The 23,315-nt window shown below is 42.1% G+C and overlaps 1 long non-coding RNA gene across 1 annotated transcript; it reads left to right on the top strand.

Moving 5' to 3' along the window:
• The first annotated feature begins 41 nt into the window (after positions 1-41).
• On the top strand, positions 42-19,067 carry LOC147706380 (uncharacterized). Its single transcript, XR_015297351.1, has 2 exons — positions 42-347; positions 18,483-19,067. It is a non-coding gene; the product is annotated as an uncharacterized LOC147706380 (long non-coding RNA).
• Positions 19,068-23,315: the final 4,248 nt, after the last annotated feature.

Raw genomic sequence — 23,315 nt, 5'->3', positions numbered from 1 at the left:
GGGTAAGTCCCTAGTAGAGTGCACTGTGTGTGCCCAGGGCATGTAAATCAAACGCTAATACCATTGAGGAGTCGATAACTGACGTGGGTGACTGCCCTGAAGCCACACAGTCATAAGGAACCAATGCACCATGGCCGGAGCCATGTCACCTTTCCTGCAAAGTAAGGAACCGACGCCTCACCTCCCCTGCATAGCAGTAAGGAACCGACGCCTCACCTCCCCTGCATAGCAGTAAGGAACTGATGCCTCACATCCCTTGTGGCAGTAAGGAACCACCGCCGCTTGGTACAGGCACCACATCACCTCCCCAACACAGTGCAATGCCATTGTTTAGCTTATCACAAAAGGTACTGTTTCTCTGGGGGTCCTTTTGACTCCGTGGCTGGCCAGCACACCTTACGTTTGGCACAGTACTTTGGATTTGTACATGTCACGACGTTAAGATGGCCGCAGTTGGTGCTATTGTCTTCTAAGTGCTATATTTTTGCAAGAAATCTTCTGCTAGTAATAGTTTGAGTTTTGCTCTTGTTCTTGTTTGGTTTAGATAAAGATACTTTATTTTTCTAAACTAGCATGGTGTCCATTTGTGACGTTGTCACTGTATTACTGTGGGTTATATACAAATGCTTTACACATTGCCTCTGTAGTTTATCTTGACTACTCTGTGCCAAGCACCCAGAGAGTGAGCACAGGCAAACGCTGGTGTGTATTTTACTCATCCCTGCTTGGAAAGGGTGTCATCCACAGCCAACTGGAGACCCCCATTTCTAACACTCTCATTTAGTACCCCTAACAATCCGCATTTGTGTCCTTTTCCACTGCCCCTTTAGCGCCTCTTTTGAGCCATGCTTGTCGTAGAATGTATTTTAACATTATATGCCAGTGTGGTTGTTGGGAAATCTGAAGGTCAACCCCCCCCCAATCTTACTGACCAGGCTATACCACTGCAGAAGAGCAATGGGAGATATGTAGGTCAGTATCGAGGAGCCCTTGCAGAAAAGTATGTGTGCAGTGCATCAGTAGATACCCGGCTGAGGTGCACTGGTCTTGCTGTGGTTGGGAACGAGGTGCACAGACAGATTTGAGTTCACATAGGGTATGGACGTCTGAGGATTTGTGGTGCATTGATAGAGAGGTGGTACATGTAAGTCATCTTTCGGGTGCATTTATACTTCGTTCATATGCGAATTTGATAAGTCTGTGTTTCTTTTTCAGTCCAAAACAATTGTTTTGATACATTTTTCAATTAATAAGAAACAGGAATGGTTAATAAAAATTCCATTCGGACAGATAAAAGAGTTGACTGCTCGTTACTCCATAAGTAGTAGGATTGAACAGCAGTACGGAGCTGGGTTCATTGTTTTGTGTTCTGAATTTTGAATAGCCCTACCTGGCCCTGGTCCATTGGGCTTAACCCCTATAGGTTTTTGCACTTTTAGAAAGTTGCCATTTATTTGTCCTAACCATTTGGTACCTGCAGCCTGTATCCTGGGTCACATGACTTTTTGTGGTTGGCTGTTGACCTGTGTGGATTCTTCCTTAACAGTATCACAAAGGGGGATGGGTGTTAGCAAAATGGGCCATCCTGTACCAATGAGAGGGGAAGTTCTGCCACCTACCACACTTGCACTCCAAAGGAGCTGCCTCAGTACACACACAAATAACTTCACACTAGCCTTTTGTGAATCCAGACATCCTGGGACCAGGACAGGGAGGAACGAAATTCCAAGTCTAGATATTTCTACCACTTCAAAGCTGTCACCAGATATAAGTATTGGACCCTCAGACTAACACTTCAGTATTCTCCTGGATCACTCAATACTATAGAGTAAGAAGTGACCTTCTGCCAGAGGATTGCCATGCTGCCTGAGGCCTACCTTGCTGTCTCAGAAGGAAGACTAGACATGCTCCCCTCTTCCCAGGTTACTTGAAGTTACTCCAAGGGTCAGCTGACTAACCTCCTATTCAGAGCTACAGGGACATAACAAGCTCCAGAGGCCTCGGACAACTGCCCAGCTGGTCTCCTGCTCCGGACCTGCCTGTACCTGCCCAAGCCCTGCTGGAGTGAGTTCCTGATCCCAAAGAAGTGCCTCCCAGGTCCTAGGCCGTTGGTTGGCATTAGTGGAGCTCCTCCTGTGACGAAAAGGAGAAATCCTGAAGTTTTGTGACGGCGATTGGGACTGTTAACACCAAAATCTTACCGCCCACTACGACAACCAACTTGAAGCTCTGGCGAACCGAACCCTTTGTGCTACTGCGACCACCAGCGACAAATAGCAATGCAAGATCTAGACTCTGCTCTACAGCATCGCCAGCCTGCTGTTACCACCAACCTAAAGCTCCAGCAAAGACCGGACGCGACACCTTACTGGATCTTCGCGATACAATGCCGTCCATCCACAATGCTCTTCCTCCTCCTCGCAGCCTACTCTCCTGCAAACTGGACTCTTTGCTCTGGACTTTAGGAAGGTAACTTTTTCAGCAGGACAAACCAGGTCCTTGTATCCGACCTGCACTCCATCGCGGTCTGCCTGAACTTGTGACTTTGTCTCGGTCTAGCATGGCCACATGACCGTGAGTGGTGCTCTGTGCTTTTAGGCGCTATATCCACTTAACTTTTTCAAATTGCAACGCTCTGGTTTTACTGATTGGATTTTTGTCATTTTGGTATCAAATAAATCATTACATTTTACTATTCTTTTTAATTTGGAGTGGGATTTTACTTGTTACTGTTTGTGTACTGCATACACGTTACCTTTAAGTAAAGCCTGAGTGCTTTTGTGCCAAACTATCAGTAGGTTAATTTAGCAAGTTTTTGTTGGTTCACCCTGACAGGGATTGTAGTTGTTGCTGAGTGGGTTTCACACTTGTCAACCAATAACCCACTTTTTCACAAGTACCGTCAGGAATTCTGTTTAAAAGGTCCCTGTATTCAGTTATGTGTAAAAACTGCCCTCAGTGACTAGAAATAATTTGTAATTGCAATAGCTCACCTTTCCTGTTTAGTTCTTCCATCAAAGTTTAGATCTATCACTGCCCACACAATCGGGCGGGCCCAAAGTTCTATATGATGAATGAGCCCTAGCTGGGCCTTAAGTCTTTCGAGGACAGTGACTCCCTTATCAATTGTCGTTTATTGGATTAGGACCCAAAGGGGATGCCTTTGAGGATATGAACAAATAACATCCCTCTGGATTGTATTTGTATAGAGATTGCAAGTGCCTCTTTAGTCCAGGGCTTGATAAGCATGGACCCATGGTCCATAGCCACAGCAGGGTAATCCTTTTGTGAACCCTAATCGCCTTCAAGTGACTGAGAGGTTCCCCGATCATCAAGGGCTAGATGTAGGTAATTCCCATTTACAGACTCTTAAATACCGAATTTACCGATTCGGTATTTAAGAGTCTGTAAATGGAAAGGGGGCAGATGTAGGTAATTTTAAAATCTGAATTACCGAATCTGTAAAATTCGGTATTTACCAATTCTGTAAATACAGAATCGGTATTTCCCATTGATTCCTATGGGCTTTGAAGCCCATAGGAATCAATGGGAAATACCGATTCTGTATTTACAGAATCGGTAAATACCGAATCCTGCAAGGGTGCAGGGGGTGTCACTTTGACACCCTCTAGCACCCCAAGTACAGGCTTGTGTGCAATGTGGCACACATACATGCCCTAAGGGCATGTCTGTGTGCCACATTGCACAGGTGTGCATGCACAGGTGTGCATGTACACCTGAATTCGGTATTTTACCACACAATAGGATTGTGTGGTAAAATACCGACTCTTAAGGGCCTGTGGCACTGTAAACTGTGCCACCTACATTTGTAATTACAGAATCGGTATATGTACCGAATCGGTAATTTTACCGAATCGGTAAATATACCGATTCTGTATTTTTCAGCCCCCTACATCTGAAAACCCTAATACCGGTCAGAAACGTCCGAAATCGACCATTTCTGACCGGTATTAGGGCTCCTACATCTGGCCCCAAGTACCTTATCCTGAGTCCCTTACTTCATCTCTACCTCTCAGTGATGAGGTACATTCTATTTCAAATACTCATTTCCCAACATTCCATAAGGTCACCTCTTTAATGCCATGTGGCCCTCTCAATGAATGAGGCTGACTATTCCCATCTATGACCCCCACTTCTTAAGGCCCGCGTTCTTCCACCAGCCCTACAGAGGTCACTGCCTAGTTCCTTTTCATCTTATACAATGCCACCAGTCGACACTCTGATCTCTTTCACTGAGATCCGTATGCTCTCATGGATCATTGCTGGGATTGCAGCTAAAATTGTGGACCCTGCTTGGAACAACTTCTTGGACTCCTTTCATATAATTTTAATCCAGGGATCCTGGGCTGCTTCCCCCATTCACAGAGTTTGGTAGATTTCCTATTGTAATCACACAATCCCAGCTTCTAAACTTAAACCTTCTGGTGGCCTGGTAATCTGGCTCAAAATATCCCTCCACTGAGCATGCACCAAACTGGATATCTCCTCACCTGACATTTTAGGGCTAAATCTTAGCCTTCACAAAGGGAGCTCTGTCAGGGGTGTTTCCTCCGTAATGACGGAGGAGTATCACCCCTTTTGTCAGAGTCAGTCACAGAAAAATAAAATGAAAATAAAACAGCATTTGAAAGAGTGGTGAGCAATTAGAAGTGTACATGTAAGTTTGGCCGGCAGTCTTAGGCCAGCAAAACAGACATGTGAACTTCTATTTCTATGTGTTCACAGCCGGGTTGGAGAAAAGCCACAGGCTCCCAGGGACTGTCTGAGCAGCAGACCAGTCCACTCAGACCAATCCTGGTGCTAGTCTCATAGCATGAGAGCAGCATCTGGATTGGGTAGCGAGCCTGCTTTCCCAGAGACTGCTGGGAGAGCACCGAGGAGGCCGTCGAAGGCAGCGAAAGGTACTTTTTTCTATTATCATTTTCGCCGTCCCTTCCCTGTCTCTCGCCCCCTGTCCGTCCATCCCCCATCCCCAACTTTCGTTTTGTGGCTGCCCCCACTGAGCTTTATCAACATCTTGAATATTTAGAATCATAAAGTTACTAAAAAATAAAGTCTCTGACACTTTCCCCTGTGGATATTTTTCTTTCCTAGCACCCTAGCTCTAAACATATGATTCTAGCAGGCGATTTTAATACCACCTACAAACCTATACAATGGAGATAGATAAATCTAGATCCTTTACATTTAAAAGGGTTTCTAAGAAATCTTGTATTGACTATTGCATTATTGATACCAGTTATGGGCCCACTTGCGGGACTTTAAAATTTTTTATAGAGATGAGAGCACACATAATGCGCTAGAACTAATATTATCTAGGGGATCTAATTTGCGATTTGTCTGTCCCACAAATGTAGACCCAATCTCTTCGATCTGTATCTAACAACCAAATGGGCATCAAGTGGCCCTTCATAGGGAACAATCCTAACCTGCTGGCCGACATTTATACCCTTTTTTTGCCAAGATGGTAAATGTGGAACATTGCCTCCACCCTAACAAACTGATATTAGATCATCATTTTTCCCTTGTCCAGTCTCTTGAAGATTTATTTCTAAGGCCATGTAAACAATATCCCAATAAACCAATTAAAACAACCCCTTGGTGTGATCCAGACTTCTGTAGGGCCAAGACACGCCTCCTGAGGGAGATTAAAAATCCCAATGTAACTGCTACTCGCACTGGTTAAATTAAAGAAAAACAAAGCAATTGGGATTAATCTATTTGGCAGGATCTGCTTGACGCAGCCCCGGGCAGGCAACAGGTGCTGTTCTGGTGCATCCTTTTACATGGTCACACTGGGTCTGGTACCCATACTGATCATTTCATTCCACCATCTGCTTGGATAAGCTTCCACCATCTGCGTCGCCTATAAGATCTTGAAGGGGTCCCCGGCAACGATCCTTGCGACCCTCCTGGCCAATTACATCCCAGCACGACCCTTAAGATCGGCAGACCTCGAATTGGCCGTTGTGCCGCGCTTCAAGCGAAGTAGGGCCGGTGGACGCTCATTTCGAGTGCGGGCAGCTGCTTTGTGGAACTCCTTACCCCCGGCAATTCGCGCTATGAGCGATTTGCTTTCCTTTCGTCACGCTGTGAAAACGTTTTTATTCCCTTAGTTGTATGCTTGTGTTGTTTTATTTAGTTGTGTTGTGTAGCTGCCTTGTCGGGCGCCAGGACGCTCCTTAGCTGGAGCATCTGTGCGCCAAATAAAAATCACATAACATAACATAACATAAATCACTTCTTGATGCTTTATTTCGATATTCCACATGATCAACCTATCCTTGATAGCTCAATAATTGCTACTCTTGCCCCAAGGAGCTCTCCTTATCTTTATCTGACCTTAAGAGGGCTATTGAATCTTTACATCAAGGCAAGGTCTCTGGACCTGATGCTATCCCCGGCAACCTTTTTAAATCTAAGATCGACATTGAGCCCCTTATATCAACTGCCTCTCTAATGAAATCCTCGCAGGGGCCGATCTGCCGTCTACATGGGCGGGGCTCACATTATGCCCATCTTTAAAAAGGGTGATAGTGGTGAACCAAAAAATTACAGGCCTATAAATCTTTTGGATAATCTTCAAAAAATGTAGCTTCAGGGTAGGCTAGAAGAAACTACACTCCCAGACGCATCAAGCATCCATTTTGCGATTCCTTATTAGCGAAAAATAACGATTCGCTAATAAGGAATAGCAAAAAGCTAGGCAAAAAGAACTCTCTTAAAAAATAGTGATTTCTTAAAATTCCTTAATTGTGACTCGCAAATTGCGAGTCGCAATTAAGGAATACCTCCCCATTCATTCCTATGGGCCTCTAGGCCCATAGGAATGAATGAGAAGATCATCTCAATTTGCGATTCTCAATTAGAGAATTCTATTGAATTGAATTGAATCGCAAATTGAGATTGCAATTTCAAAGGTGCCAGGGTGTCAAAAGGACACCCTGTTGCACCCCTGAAATCTGCATATGGGTACATCTTGCACACACACATGCCCTAAGGGCATGTTTGTGTGTAAAATGGAACTTTAAAAAATGCATTTTAGTGCATTTTATAAAGGTTTTGCAAATTGCCATGAAGTTCAACTTCATGGTAATTTGCGACCCCTAGTAGCGAAATCGCTAATTTTTTAACTTTAATGCATTGCATTAAAGGAATCTCAATGTGAGATTCCTAAAATGCAAGTAATCGCAATTTTGCGATTTCTTTAATTGCGATTTTTGCATTTGGGATGATGCATCCCAAATGCAAAAATACCAGTCGCAAAGGGGCAGATTCTGAGAATCTGCCCCTTTGCGAGCGCTTTTTGGCTTGATGCATCTATGCCTAAAATATTATCCCCACTTCAGACCGGTATTCGACAAAAGATCAGCTCTATAAACCAGGTGCTTCGATTCCTCGTTATCCTTTGGAAATATGTTGTTCTTTTGAAAGACCACCTTTATCTGGCCTTCGTTGATCTTCAGGCCACGTTTGATTTGGTCCCAAGACATACACTCTGGGAGGTTCTCTGTGATTTTGGAGTTCCTCCTAATATCCTCGATATTCTTATCAGGCTACATCAATCCAACTATGAGAGGGTGAGATGGTGCCTTAGTGGCGAGTTACTGATCCTATTCCTGTTTGCAGGGGATTCTGCATGGGGTGGCCATTGGCACCCAGACTATTCTCTCTTTTTATCAACTGGGTTGCCAACCATCTTAATGTTGAGCGGGCTGACGTCCCGAAGTTCAGCAGAAATAAGAACCCCGTACTGCTCTTTGCAGATGGCACCCTCCTTCTTTCTAGCACTCTATCTGGTTTACAAAGTTTTTTTATCGAACTTTGAAGACTATTATCTCTTCAGAGGGTTAGAAATTAACACTCAAACCCCTAAAATTATGGCCTTTACATCTCCTCAGATATCAGTTTTGCTTAGGAACGGCTCACTGCAGTTGATCCAAACATTTGATTATCTTTGGGTAAAGATTACCAACTCCCTTTCAAGGTCTCCCCAGATGCTCAAAAGCAGCTTGATAGTCCCTCATTCCTCACTAGGATCCTAAAAATGCACAAAGCCTCCCAGTTTCAGGCTATCTCCCCATTTTTAAATGTCTATACAGGCAAAACTCAAACAACGCTACCAGCGGCATCTGGATATTGTGATCGCTGTTTGTCTTCTCACTGCTTTCATGATCGCTTATAGGATCTACACTTCTGACCCTTCAAAGACAATGCAACAAATAGATAATTGTGTTGGTCTGACCTATAGGTTCTTGACCTCACACAACTGAGACATATAACACATATTAATAAACTCAATTAACTATTTCAACAGGAATTCTTTCTCATGCTAAGCTCGGCGTACATGAAATACACCAGTTATATGCTTTCCTTTGTACTTTACTAGTTCGATTATATCATATGAGTACTCCATGGCAGCTCATTATGTCATCATAGTGTATTATTATCCACTTTACTTGACTGTTACAGGAACAGGAACAGGCTTCCTCTCTCCTCTCCCCTAAGCCAATCACAACTCTGCAATGGCAGCGTTGTTATTTGTGGGGACAGCGCCCAGCCGGGCGCCTGTAGGGAGTCCATTTTCTCAATGTAGGCTGCAGCCTACATAAAGAAAATGTAGAGTGCGCATGACTGGTTTGGTCGGCCCCAGTGGGCCGACCAAACAGTCAGTGCCCACAACAGTGGGCGAGCCACACCTCTTCGACCCGCCTGCCCTCAACCAGGTATACCATGCCTTTTGCTTTCTCGCAGCGCGAGAAGAAGAAACATAAAATGGTATTTAAAATACCATTCTATGTTTCTGCTTCTCGCACTGCGAGAAAGCAGTGGGGCGATGCTCCTCCGCCGTAATGGAGGAGCCGCCCCATGACTGTTACCTGAACTAAGTCACTAATGCATTTTAAAAGGCCAACTTGTGGTATCTGGATGCTGAGATTTCTTCCAGTCTTTTATTGTTGCTCAGACTGTGTGCTTGTTCTTATTTTGTATTTTTATTGCCTTTGAGCCAGTAATAAAGTTTTACTACTTACTTCCTTTGTTGTCATTCTTATTGCATTGCGTTACCATTGTTTGCTCATCTTTATTGCATACATGTAATGTTCAGATCGTTCACCTTGCACCTCCCTTCCTAATCCCACCCCTTCCATCACCCCTCCCTCCCCCTTACTCTCCTATTGGTTCATTCCTTAGAATGTTGAAGTGCTGCAATTCGTTATGGCATTACAGCGGCCATTATCGGTGACGTTCCTGCTCAGGTACTTTACATCGTATTTTGTGGCTCATTACTTAACAAGGCAGGGGAAAGTGAGGTCAAGAGGTCAAGAGTAGCGGTGAAAAAGGCAGAAAAACGGAGAGGAGCCTTGTTTGAGAGTCCGATGTGTGCAATAGCCCTTTAACTTTGTATTTTACTTTTGCTGACTGCCCTGCCCACACCTCTCCAGTTGTTGGTTGGTTAACTTGTTCTTTACATGACTTAATCCTACGTGGTACATAAAGGTGGCGATAGAATGAAAAGGGGCCTTAAGATAATTGCTCAGCTCCAAAAGTGAAAGGGCCTCATTTATGAACAGTGACGCATCGCGGCGAGAAAACAGCGGTGTCACTTTTCATTGCGCTGTCCGTGCAACACCAATGATGCGTCATATTTACAGTAGGACGCATCATGTCAAAAGGAGTTACAGATATGTCAGCATTTCTGACGTAGCTGTAGGCGCAAAAAATTATGCATTGCTGGAGTGTGTCACAAAAGTGACGCAACTCTAGCAATGGGTCATTACACATGGGCAAGTCCCATGTGAAATGTGCCTGTGTCAGTTTTACGCCTGCCATGAGGCAGGATTAGGATATTGATGCATTTGCGTCCTAGAAATGGCGCAGTGAAATCTTATGTCTTTCTTTTTCTTGTGTCAGAAAGCCCCCTGCATACATTATACCTGGCGCAGGTATAATGTGGCGCAGGGGTTTACAAAGTAAATATGGTGCAACAAGGCACATTTTTTACGCCGCTAGTGCATCACAAAAAGTGACGAACTGGTGTAAAAGTGACGAGAGGGCCCATAAATAAGTCCCAAAATTGTTTAGTGCCAGAGAAATTGCCTTTTTACCCTCCAAGCTTGAAGCCCTCTGGAAGACAGAGTCCAGTTTCAGGAGCAGAAAAAAATATTTCACAAATGTTTCAAAAACTACAAAAGACAAGCAGCACCAGAGAGCTGCCATCCTCTCAATATGCATATCCCCATGACCCCCTGGGGAAGACTATTTCTTATATCAGCCCCAATACTGCATTATAGCTAGGATCAGGGCCAACAGGCAGTTACAGGATGATGTGAGAGGATGTTTGTTGGAATCTGACCAAAGCCCAGATATACTGGGCAGAAGTCAAGGAGTAGGCCTAGACTAGAGGATGAGAAAGAGGGCAGCCAAGGCTAAGAAGGAAGAAATGGCTTGTGACACAAGCCTCCCATTAATATCTGTACCACAGCCCAAGCTGGCTTTAAAACCAGTAAAAAGCATCAAGACCCTACAGGTACACAAGCCCATCACTCGCATGCCAAACAGTTAATCTTTGGCAACCATCAGGAGCAGTAGACAATTCATGACCCTAATATAACCAGTGATGTTTATAGGAGAGGAGGGGTGATTAGGGGAAGGGGATGGATGGAGTTCAGGCATAAAAAGGCATTTTTAAGGTTTAGGGATGAGTGGAGTTTAGGGGCGGTGAAGGTTTTTAGGGGTCCTGGATGGGGGCGTTTAAGGGCAGAAAGAGGTTAAGGTTAAAGGAATGGGTGTATTTTAAGAATCAGAAATCGATGTAGTTTAGATGTGAGGGATTTAGGGTTCAGCATTAGGTGGAATTTAGGGGTAGAAAGGGCTTTTAGGGTTGAGTTATGGGTGGAGTTTAATGGTCAGACATGGGTGGAGTTTGGGTGTGGTGAGGGTTGTTTAAGGGGGCAGAACGGCTGGATTTTACAGGGTGTGTGGGAGTCAGATATGAATTTTGTTAAGGGGTGGTGAGGGGTCACCGAATTAAAAGCGTGAAGAGTAATGTTTCAAAATGTAAAATATTAAATTCGAAATAATGTCCCTGAAAAAAGCACTGAAATAAATACCTAGGACAAAATGTTTTAGGATAGTAAGATATGCAACTCTTGCATTGTATCCATTGCAGTTACAACTTAAAAAATAAGCTTGCAAAAGCCAATTTTTAAAAAAAAGGCATTCTATGAAATGGTTTCTATGAAATGGTAAATTACATTCATCCTGCATCTTTCATTAAGGATTAGGTGAAATGATTTGTCAGTTATGAAGTCCATTACATTGTTTTTGAAATCACTTTCAACCTGAGAAATGGGACCAAAAAATGCCAAGGTACAAAATAAACCCTCACACAACCTTCACTGCAGAAAAGGGAGAAACTAGGAAGACCGAAAATAAGGAAATTCAACATCCCCATGATAAGTAGACAGTCGCAAACATGGGAGAGCACAAACCACTCGAACAATTGAGTGATGGGGGACCAGGACAAATATCAGGAAAACAAAGAAGGGATCATGTTGAAATTCTGGACCTGATTCACAAAGTTAAAGTTGGGCCAAAAGTCTAACTTAGATCAAAAGTCTAACTTTACTACTTTTCAATATTCACAAAGGGATCTACGAGTAGTATCTTTATCCCAGCAGAGGTTCTGTACTCAGAGCGGAACCTCTGCACTCAGGCCGGACCACAACAGTGAAATAACAGGGCAAGCTTTGGTGAATGCCGCAACACATATCCCTCGATTCATGCATCATGACATATATGACATCTAGTTGTACAACCAACATAGTACAAAATGCCTCACTTAAAAAGGAAAACAGCTATAAGTAGGCACTGACTGTTACATATGTGTATGTGCAGGACATGTGCATGTAGGTAACAGTAGAGTAAGACAACATGTTACTAAACATTGGATTACTTAATGAGTGAGGGACACACCCTACTTGGAGCTAAAAAGAAGCTGTTGTACGAATGTGATGGGAGTAGGATGAACTATCCATAAAGGGAGTGTATTGGAGGGGTAATTGTGATGGTCAAAACTCACCTCTACAACAGTGTAGATATATCAAGTAAGATACAATACCATAAACCTATATTTGTGACCCTTCAAGTAAAAACAAGAACATCACAAGTATATATGTTACAGCCTCTCTTCTTCAGTTGCACATTTGAGAATTACTGCTCTGTTATCTAATGTCTTCCATAATCAGTTGAAATGTGAATGTTATAAACAAGGCAAAACCTCTAGTCAAACATCAGATTTCCAAGTATCTCCCAAACACTACACACATCTGCGTCTGTGCTTACCATCCCACACCCAGCCTACCCGTATACATAAAATATGAGCAGCCAAAAACAAACCCTTTCAGATCCTACATGTCGCTGAATGTGTTTGTCGGTTTGCCCCTTGTAATGAAAGAGAATGATTTGAGGAGGAGGAGGATGAAAGCTCAGAGGATCTTCAGACAAAGTCTCAGTATCTTTGGGATGTCCAGCAAAGATGCTACCTCCAGATTCTGTTTTCTACCTGATTTCATCTTGGACATGGTTTGTGAGTTGGAGCAGGATCTTGATTCTGAGACATGCCTCTTCCACGCCATCCTATCTTATGTTAAGATCGTAGTAGCTCTACATTACTTTGCTACTGGGTAATTTCTGAGGGTTACCAGTGACTTTGTGGGCATTTCTCTGGCAAGTCAGTCTTGATGCTTGCATCAGGTCTGAGATGCATAAATAGAGTGCATTTCAGCATAGGTATGCCACATACACTGGCAGGAAGGAAAAGGTTTGCTTGGGACTTCTACCTTATTTTCCATTTACCACATGTGGTAGGTACAAGTGATTACACTCATGTGACACTCCAGCCACCTTGCCAAAATGAACACATCTTCCGCAACAGGCACTGCTGGAACTCCATCAACTTGCAGGGTGTGTGTGATGCCAGTGGTTGCTATACTGATGCAAATGCAGTGTTCCTAGGCAGTACACTTGACAGTTTCATATTCTGTAGGTCACATCTTGCCCCATGTCTGGTAGAGAGAGGATTTGGCAACATCTGTCTTCTGAATAAGTACTGAAGCAGCCTACAAATCTGATATGTATAATTGTTGTTTGAATATCCACAACCATTACAAATGACTATTTCTCATGACACATACATGACCCCAACAGACACTGAATGTACAAGTCTATACATTCTGAACTTTACAGATGCAAGAGTGACATGGACAAATATTTTCTCATTTACCTCCTCAGGTGGTGCTGCCTATGCACTCTCTCCTCGTCTCCTCACACCATACAGATGTGCAATCACTGTACCTCAGTGTAGGTACAATAGGGAAAACATTTTTACACGAGCCATCATAGATCACACTTTTGGTCTCCTAAATTTGTGATTCAGATATCTTGACTGTACGGGGGGATGCTGCTGTACTCCCCTTAAGTTGTGTACAAGATAATAATAGCCTGTTTTGTCTTGCACAACATTGGTGTACGTCAAGGCTTACAAGAAACTCTGAACACTCACCAAGTTCTGAATACAAGCAACCAGGTTATTGTTCCAAACAGAGGCCAGTGTATGCAGGTGTGTCACCAGTCGGTTGAGACTTTTTCTCTTAAGCTACCAGTTGTGCTACGGCCTTTATGTGGTTTCACAGTCTGTTGCCAATGAAGATTGGTGGACATTGAACACTTTGTTCATAAATTCTATCCCGAGACAATGTAGGCCAGACATAATGTATGTAAACAACAGCTGTTGTCAAGAGTCAAAAGTGACTGAGGCCATGCAATACATTTCTTGCATATGACAGTAATTAGTGCTTACAAAGTCTTAAAGAACTGCATTGACCTAGGGGTGTAAATATCACTGCATGTGTGAGATGTCCCCAGACAGTGGAACATGAACATTTGTTTGCACCAAGTGTCACGAGTCATATCTATGCATAGAGTGAGCGAGGATTGGCATTGCGTACAAGATAGAAATTACAGTTGAGATTACAAATATAAATTAGAGGTGTCATCTTTTGATTTTTGGGTCACTCATACTACAAACAATCATGCCTTCCTCATGGTTTATTTGCAGCATGCGGTGCGGCACACTGTACCTTTCACAAGGGTCCTTACTAACATATGTTACATTGGGATCAGAACTTATTTTGTCTTCTAACTGTACATTTCAGGGACAACTGATAATCAAATTGTAATAAACTACATACTGTTATTTACATTTTTAAGTTAATGTCAGTTTTTGAGATATATTCGCCAAGGGTGCAGACCTAGTGAGGCTAGGAGTGTTTAAATGTTTAGTGGGTATGATCTACTGTTAACCTACGTTGTATCATGATGGATTGCACGATGCTATAGTGACATTCTACACACTCATTAAAATTTGCATATCTGATGTACTCAGACAATACTGAATGTATTATGGTAAGTATCATTGTGGAGTTGTGTTTAGAAATAGAAACATTAAACACATGTATGTGCAGGTAGGGAAATATGTATATTGTATCTGTGTTTGCAGCTACTCATGTGGCAGTGTAGCTATATGTCTGTCATACGTACATCATGGTGCAAGTGTACCTGTGTAATGACTTAGATTGTTTCTGCTCAGAAAGGGACTCCTTCATGCGCTCAGCTCAAAAGTAGATTGATTGGATTTGTGTGTGTGATGCGGAAATCATCATCACACATACGAATGTAGTCTAATGTGCACCTATTATTATATGTAACTGCCTTATGGATACCTCCAGGATGCATGATAAATAATTGGCAAGGTTGGAATGGCACTGTTTATTTCATTTTTTTATTTATTTATGCAATTTGTAGAGCGCACAAATACCCAAAGGTGTCTCGGCACTGAAAAACAGTAATACAGAGCTGTTAAAGAGATTGATTACTGGTTAAAAAGCCACGTTTTTACTGACTTCCTAAAGGTAAGAAGAGAGGGACTGGCCCTGATGTGAGGGGGTAGGGTGTTCCAGAGTTTCTCTGTGGCAACTGAGAAACGTCTGTCTCCCCATGATGTTTTCTTTGTGCGAGGGACAGTTAAAAGGCAAGCTGAGGAGGAACACAGTAATCTACTGGGAGTGTAATGCCTGAATGACTTTCTTAAGAACTTGGGTCCAGAATTGTTAACCGCTCTGTATGCTAAACAGAGAGCCTTGAATTTAATTTGATTCCTAACCGGCAACCAGTGGAGCTGGCGTATTACCGCGGAAATAGATTTGAACTTGGGTGTGCCTGATAGAATTCTTGCTGCTGAATTTTGTATTAGCTGCAATTTATTCAGCACTTTTTCCTGAATATTTAAGAAAAGGCCATTTCAATAGTCAATGCACATAAAGGTTTTTCCTGCACTCGGTGGAGGAAAAGGAAGAAGTTTTCTGATCATTTTGAGAGTAAAGAAAGATGAAGACAGCAGAGCATTAGCATGATGTATGAACGAAAGTTTATCATCAAACATCACTCCCAAATTCCTGACCTTTCTTACAGGAAGTGGGGGAGGTGAGATGTTTGAGATGTAAATGGTGAACTTACACATCCTGCATGTAATTTACTGTATGTCACTTCCCATTTATTGTCATTGATTTCTGGACTGATAGTGGAGTTTCTACTCCATGTGTGGAGATCTCCACGATCGGGGTGGAAACCAATGAAAATACACAGGAAATGACATGCAGGAAATGACATACAGGAAGTTGAAGGTAGCCATTTTGTGTTCATTCTGAGTAATCCTCACCTCAGAGCAACATCCTCCTCCATCCTGCTACTTTGTTCATTGATCCTGTCCCCAACATGGCTGAGAGACTTGATGACAAGTCACCCCCCCTTCAGTGAGTCTGAATTGAACATCCTTACAGAGGGAGTGCTTGATAAGTGCCCTTTAACTTATGTGGGTCCAGAGAGTTAGTTGAGTAATGCAGCACGTATGCAAATAAGTGTGATATTGCTACACCCTGTAGTGCAGTGGGTGTGCAGCAGTGGTGGGACAATATGTGCCGCAAGCGCTGGGAGGACCTGTGATGCTGGGCCCATATAAAAGCCCAGGACATCATGGGCGTGTACTCCCAGCCACATTCACAATGGCCCTGCATGAACACAATGTACAGGAGGTTCCTGAAGACAAGCCTGACCAGCCCTCCATGCGCAGCTGAAGGACTTTGAGCAGCAGAAAGCTGTTAAGCACATGAACTGCATTACGTGTCTTGAAGTATGACATGAGTGGTGAGAGGGATGTACAATCATGTGTTGTTTATCACCTTATCTGAGTAATGGCATGGGCAAATTTTGCAAATCTGGCGTTCGCGAATTTTGCGAATTTGCAAACTCGCAATCCACAAAATCCACGAATTCTCGCGAATTTGCGGATTTTTTTTTGTGTTCCCAAAGGATTTCTGCCAGTTCGCAAGGATTTCTGAGGGTTTTGTACCAGTTCGCAATTGCGAACTTACATGTCGGCTCGCAACGGTCACGATTATGTTGTTTCTACGTCTGGTTCATCATCACAGGTTCCCAGCACCCTCTGTTTCACCCCTGCCACCATCTGTTTCACCCATGCCACCCTCTGGTACATCAATGCAACCCTCTGGTTCATCATCACTGTAGATTATGGGGGGAAAAAGCAAGCACACCTGCCTGCTTCAACTGACATGAATTAATTTGGGGTTGATTTATTAATGTGTCAGTTTTAAAATTCCAGTCTGGCACCTGCTTCCTTATCTGTAATTTGCTTTCTGTTGCAGTGCAATTTTTTTTCCAGGACCTTTGTGGCCTACTTGTAGTTATTCTATGAGCCTGCTGTGAGGGTCAGAGCAGGGTCATACAATTGTTGCAACTAGCAACTGAACTCTGGAGGGGCCCTTGTCAGGAAGCACTACAGGGAACGGTTACTAATGATGAGTTTGAACTTTTGAACCTGCTTTCACTTTTGCAAAACTCGTTTTTCTGCAGAACAGCATTACAGCAACTGTAATGCCCCACCAAGCTTATATTAGAAAGTTGATTTCTAATCCAAAAGTTATCCAAAGAAAATCAAAAGGCCTCAAGTCCAAAAAAGTGCAGGCAAATGTCAACCTGAGGAGTTATTCGGATAAAAATCATCATTTTCAGAAGGTCTATGCTGCTTGCTAGTAGATTTCTTGTGCAGAATTGCAATTTTTGTAATTTCGCGAGTGCGAGATTGTTGCTGCCCGCCGCACCTACATGTTCGCAATTGCGAACTTACACCGCACGCCGCAAAATTGTATCACCAAGAAAAAAAAATCCGCTGCGTGCGAATTTGCGGATTTTTGGTAAATTCGCGAGCGTTCGCGGATTGCGAATTTACCGAAAATCCGCAAAATCCGCGAGCGTAACGGATTTTCCGCCCATGCTTACTGCAGACATTATAAGGTCTATGCATCAGAGAAGCTATTGGAATGCTGTTTTCTGAAGGAATTCTGGGACTTGTTTTAGGAACACAAATCGGTAGATTTGCAGTACAATTACATTGTTAAGACAAAATGCACTTGCATAATCATGACTGTTAAACTAAGGACATTCTATATGTTGTATGCTATGGTGAATGAATGGATTTGATAATGTCTATTGTTGGAATGTGAATATTTGTGTGTTGTATGTTGTATCATGCATGCATTTTATGTGTGTTATTTATCATAACTATTAATATTTGTTTTAAAATAAAGTAAATGCTGACATTCTGTCAATTTTCTCACTCAAAATGATACATATATCTCCAGTGTGTACTAAATACACACATATGCTCAACAGTTGCACACATGTCCATTCCAATTTATTTGTAGCTGTACTGAGGGAGCACATTTGATTTGCAGTGTACAGCACAAACAAAGTAGTCTTGGAATGCAAAATGTGGATCTTGCCATGTACAGTGTCAGATGTTACCAAAGAATACAGAAAATAGTTTGGGCTCATCTTTGCAAAGGTTATCTCCAAGGCCTTGAATTGCATAGGTACAAAACAATTAGCATGTATGATGTCTTTTGCTATGCTACACAACAGATGACAGTTAATTATAAGTGTAAGACTGTTGAGAATGCACATTCGGGGCTGCGAGCGTCACACACAAAAGGATAAACCTGGTTCAACTTTTGGGTGCGTAGATCGCATTGTGACTGCGTACTATCTCCACCTGCAAAATCAACATTGGAAGATTACTATGTGAAAATATTAAGAACCTCACATTACGCTAAAGCTGAAGGTGAGGTTGGTAAATACCGAAGATTATAAAATTGAGTAATTTGTTTCTTTAATTTCTTGACATTACAGTGACAGCACACCTACGTTTTATTGAAAGAAGATAATATTGGTTAGTGAGATGAAATAACTACAATGTCAGCACATGTTTTCTCTACCTTTATTAGAAATTGTACATCACCTACATAATTGTTTTTTGTCGTTTTCAGTGTACCAGGCTGGCTAAGGACCATCTGGACCAGACCAGGGGCAGATCAGTACATCCTCATCTGTGGGCACGTCCTCTGGATACCACCAACGAAGAGGAGGGAAATCAAGCAGGCGTAGTGCATCCACCCAGACAGAGACATGACCATCTACTTCAACAGCCCGGGTGGAGGCTAAGGTGGCTGAAAGAGGGAACATTGACAGGACTAGCCAGGGGGATGACAAATGTGGGTCTCTCCGTGGCCCACAAGGACTGGAAATGGAGATGGTGTCCCCTGAGCAGGCGCCACCACCATCTGGGCCTGCCACTGACCCCTCCCAACTCCTGAGGCCCCCACTCCACCTGGGCTATTCAATATTGCTAACTATCCCAATTATAACTTCTGGTGGCATGTTCCGCCCCTAAATGTTTCAAACTGGTGTAAATTGTGTATTCTGATTGGACCAACCAAGGGAGATGATCATCATGTCATACTAAATGTATTACTTTTCTAAAGAGTATTGTCTTATATTCCCGCCCATTTAATTTGTTTTCCCAAGCTTTATTCCCACCTGTTTCTTCATTGAAAATTAAACATTGTATTTCATTTGTACATTTGTTTATTGAGTCTTCAGGATGTTCTGTCAGCTTTCTTTATGAGAAAAGATCAACCTTGACCTTGTCTACTGAGTCTGCGCACGTTAACCACATGGTTCTTAGCCTCGTCTCTTGGTTTAGGCCCAATTACGAACTAACAGAGAAGTCCAAAAGACAAGATGTGATATTCAAATAAAATGGTTTCACTGTATACCACTGATGTCTACTCTAATCCCATTTAATTAAAATATTTCTTTATGCATTAGCACTTAGTATAAACACAGTTTAGTTTTGAGCAAAGCAGATGTTTAGCATGTGAGTTCTGAAGCGGCCATTTTGGACATTAGTGCGCAGGAGCAAAGCTTTCCCTCCAAGCGTTATGACATCTCGCCTTTGGCGCATGTGCAATTTGTTTCCCGTGTTTTTTAGCGGCCATTTTAGTCTCAACCAACTACTTGTTAGTAGACACATAGGCAAGCTTCCCCTACTTCTACATTGTATATGAAATTGGTGTAAATAGTATAACAAACAATTTTAGTACCTTATTATGATTAAATGAGAGGGTTACTCCAGCAAGTTGCTTATACGCCAATCCTTGCTCCATCAGTTCTCACCCTCTGGAGTTTTCCTTGTGTTTTCCATTGTTTCTTAATCTGATTGCATTGTACTGAAATTACATTTATATAGTGTTTACTACTTCTGAAGCAGCGTAGAGGCGCTTGATCAGTGCAATCAGTCAACAAGATTTGCCTCTCTTAACACCACATTCGCAAATCAAGAGACAAAATATATTCACAAAATTAAAAGCAAAAAACTACCTTTTAGGTCTTAAATGACTTCCATGACATATATAGATTTAACTTTAACCACCATATCAAACACACTCCTAGCTGTAAAATAGGAACATAATTATCATTAGCAAATCCCTTATTCTCGCCTTCCTTCTATAATCTATTCTTCAAAATTACCTTGCCATTATGTAAAATATGTGCACCCCAAAATGTAATGCCAGGAAACCATGTATTTTAATCAATCTTAGAACAATTGCATCAGTGGCAACCATTTAAAAAAAAAAAAATGTTATGCGCATTCTCTCAAACGGCCACCGGATGGCAACAATGTATTAAAAGTCTTTCATTTCTTGACATCACATACAAACCTCCTCACTCAGGTGTTCAAGGACCTTTCGCCGTTCAAATTATTATGCTTTGAGGAATGAATCAACTATCTCGACTGATTCAATTCTTTTGAGAATGTCGTTCCAAGCTGTGGCATCCATTTGACATCCAATCCACGTCAACACTTTTTCTCATCTGATACATTTATGTGACAGGCAAAACATCTGGACATCTGGATTCACGTTGATAATATTCAGCAGCACAATATGCACTTTCGGATATTTACAGCTGTAATATGTAAATTAATTCTTATTTGTAGTTATTTAGATGAAATAATGATGTATACAACCGTGCAGGGGAACATAAGGCACAAGCCACAAAAGCAGAATCCCAGCTGATAAAATGTCTTACTAATTGTAATTTCGCACATATTCATTGTGTTAATTTATGTATTTTCCCAGCCATGTTTAGATGCCACACAACCCCCCGTCATGTAAAAAACTGATGGGTACTTAGTAAACCTCAGGAAAATTGCTCCTCACTCATAAGAAGATTTTAAATAATTAACTTTACCTTTAAACAAAAGCATCTACTGTCGACATCAAGATGCTTAAAGCGTTTTCTTCCCATCAAGCAAAGTGTGTTATACTATTCCTTAACCTTTCCTCCAGTTTATATATCCCCCAACATCAGCTATCGTCAATGGGCTCCCAGGGGCATCTGGAAACACAACCTGCTTACCTCTGGACACCTTTGTTAATCTTTAATTTATTTCTAAATAGGAGGTGCCGTACTATAAATTGGACAAGTCAAGAATCGAGTATTAGGGTCCATGGGACTTAGAGATGTCAGATGTTGGGCATTTGTCCTAAAGAGGAATATGTCCCAGAGTATATACATCTCACTTTAACTACACCAGATGGGACATGTGTAACTTTTGTCAGATGTCCTGCTTTACCAAACCCTAAATTAGTACCCAAGTCTTTCATTGGTTAAGGCGTGTCACCAGAATAACATTGTCAGAAACATTCTCTTGCTAGAACATCATGTACTAAGTATGTTCGAAGAAAATATTCACCCAACGGGTTAATATTCTTAAAAAGAATATTTAAGACTATATTTATGTCAGATGATATTTCAGTATATGATATTCTGACATACAGCCGTCCACCAAATGGGCTCAGACTGCCACTTGGTAAATCCCATATCATCCACTGCCTTTTTTTAAATTCATTAATCCCCATAGACGTGATCCCTGAGCACTAGGAGTTAAACATATGGGTAAGTATTGTGATTGTAATTGAATTTGATAGCGGGTACTACTCACAACAAGCTGTAGGAGTGCTTTTTCAGCTAGTAACTCGCTACTCCGGAACCCAAAGTTAGAGGTTTAACTACATCTAATTCAGACACACTCTCCCTGCTGTAATTACACCTAACAGACCAACTTTTATCTCCTACTCTACCCCTGCCTGCATCATCTGACACCTCTTTTACTATACCGATCCCCTAAAATAAACCTTTCTAAACACTTTCCTCTGAGTCCTCCCCTCTAAAACTCCTTTTTACTCATCCAAAAGCCTCCTCCTATTGCTAAGACCTAAAAAATAAAAACGTTCACTCTTTTATCCTTCCACTATCCTTTTCAATCGAAATTAACAGACAAACTTGTTCACTTCTCAAATTCCATAATACACTATACTAATATACTACCCAAATAACTGAATAACATATCCACTATTCAAACTACTTCATATTATTTACTATACTAATTTTCAACAGTAATCCTTTATTGGTTCCGGAGTGGCGTGCTACTCGCCAGAAAAGCGCTTCAACACCCATCAGCGGTAACAAGTGCTATATGGATGCAAATCTTTCTTCCCCTTTTATCCCTCCACTATCCTTCTCACTCCAAGTAACAGACTAATATCCCCTACTGAAATTACCTCATATTTCACCATATAAATTCACCACTAATCCTTTGTAGGCTTCCTGAATAGCGTGCGTCAACAAGCGATAAATAAATACAAACCTTTGTCCTCCTCTATTGTTCTGCTATCATTCCAAATCCAAATAACTGACTAACCTATCCAGGACTTAAAATGTACATGCATGTTTCACTATACTAATTCAACACTAATCCTCTATGGGTCCTGGAGTAGCGGGGTACGCGCCGATAAAGCGCTTCGACGCCTCGTCAGGGGTAGTAAGCACTATATAAATGCAATTACAATACAATACAATACAATCTGGAGGTATTTGGGGTAATTTGGATTAGTCATACGCCCTCAAGAAACAGAAACATCCCACTTAGGTATGGACATTAGTGAGGGCTTTGTGGTTTCAGAAAAATGTTTGGTATGATAGATAAATAGACTGGTGCAGGTGAGGTATTGTAAGGTTGCAGCGATTTGGTGCTCGTGGAAACACTGCAGCTAAACTGTAAAGTGGCCCCCGTAACAGAAACGACCCCACAGGGGTCCAGAATTGCCCCTCTATCCTGGCGGCCCACCTGGAAAAAGCCCGGTGCCCGCTACGGCCAGTCTGGCCCTGGATGGAAGGTAAGGGTCTCTCTAAAGTAAGAAAGGACAGGAATCAATCAGAAGTAAGTTAAGGTCAATTAATCTTGGGACAGACCTATCTTTTTTCATGGGCAGAAGTTCTCTGAACCGACTGCAGAGTCTACGCAGTTGTAAATTTACTATTAACTAATTTTTTTATGATTAGGAAAAAAATAGTAAACTTACATTAAAGTGTATGTTTACCTTTGTGAATCAGCCTTAGGAAGTCTTTGGAATCCCACATAAGATATGGCCGGGGGAAACATTATTACTCAGTCGGTTAGAGTTTAAATGGACCTTACCCTGAAATGGTTAAACCATGGAGAATGTCTACATTCAATCCTAAGGAATTTGGGGGCATATTACCAACGAGTAGCGATATTTATCGTTAACTAGGCTTTGCAATGATTTTTTTATCGCTAAGCATCGCCGGAAATTATTGTTGAGATAACTTGCTATTAGCAACGTTTATCTCAGAAGTGATAAAAATCGTCACACTAACTGCCAAATGAGAGATTATCACTGGAAAACCAACGATAACCTCTCGAAGTTTGGCGTTAGCTTGATGATAGGGGCTCA

Source organism: Lissotriton vulgaris, chromosome 7 (assembly GCF_964263255.1).
Source record: "Lissotriton vulgaris chromosome 7, aLisVul1.2, whole genome shotgun sequence".
NCBI classification, from domain to species: Eukaryota; Metazoa; Chordata; class Amphibia; order Caudata; family Salamandridae; genus Lissotriton; species Lissotriton vulgaris.
This window is presented reverse-complemented; position numbering and strand designations above follow the sequence as displayed.